This window comes from Arachis stenosperma, chromosome 6 (genome assembly GCF_014773155.1).
Source record: "Arachis stenosperma cultivar V10309 chromosome 6, arast.V10309.gnm1.PFL2, whole genome shotgun sequence".
NCBI classification, from domain to species: Eukaryota; Viridiplantae; Streptophyta; class Magnoliopsida; order Fabales; family Fabaceae; genus Arachis; species Arachis stenosperma.
This window is the reverse complement of record NC_080382.1, coordinates 117,604,511-117,605,112: the sequence shown is the minus strand read 5'-3', so window position 1 is coordinate 117,605,112 and position 602 is coordinate 117,604,511. Positions and strand designations below refer to the sequence as shown.

The following is a 602-nucleotide window of genomic DNA, read 5'->3' as shown; positions in this document are numbered from 1 at the left end:
GAGTCAATATCTTGTTCTGAGCCAATATGGCATTCAGAGCATCAATCTCAAGAACTCCTTTCTTCTGACTTGTCCCATTGTTCACAGGATTCCTTTCAGAAGTGTACATGAATTGGTTATTTGCAACCATTTCAATGAGCTCTTGAGCTTCTGTAGGCGTCTTCTTCAAATGAAGAGATCCTCCAGCAGAGCTATCCAGAGACATATTGGATAGTTCAGAGAGACCATCATAGAAAATACCTATGATGCTCCATTCAGAAAGCATGTCAGATGGACATTTTCTGATCAATTGTTTGTATCTTTCCCAAGCTTCATAGAGGGATTCTCCATCCTTTTGTCTGAAGGTTTGGACTTCCACTCTAAGCTTACTCAATTTTTGAGGTGGAAAGAACTTTGCCAAGAAGGCATTGACTAGCTTTTCCCAAGAGTCCGGGCTTTCTTTAGGTTGTGAGTTCAACCATATTCTAGCTCTGTCTCTTACAGCAAAAGGGAATAGCATCAGTCTGTAGACCTCAGGGTCAACCCCATTAGTCTTGACTGTGTCACAGATTTGCAAGAACTCAGCTAAAAACTGATGAGGATCTTCCAATGGAAGTCCATGG

General features: G+C 41.5%; 1 non-coding gene across 1 annotated transcript; it reads left to right on the top strand.

The window, feature by feature from the left end:
• The first annotated feature begins 263 nt into the window (after positions 1-263).
• Positions 264-367, top strand: LOC130938177 (small nucleolar RNA R71). Its single transcript, XR_009069352.1, has one exon. It is a non-coding gene; the product is annotated as a small nucleolar RNA R71 (small nucleolar RNA).
• Positions 368-602: the final 235 nt, after the last annotated feature.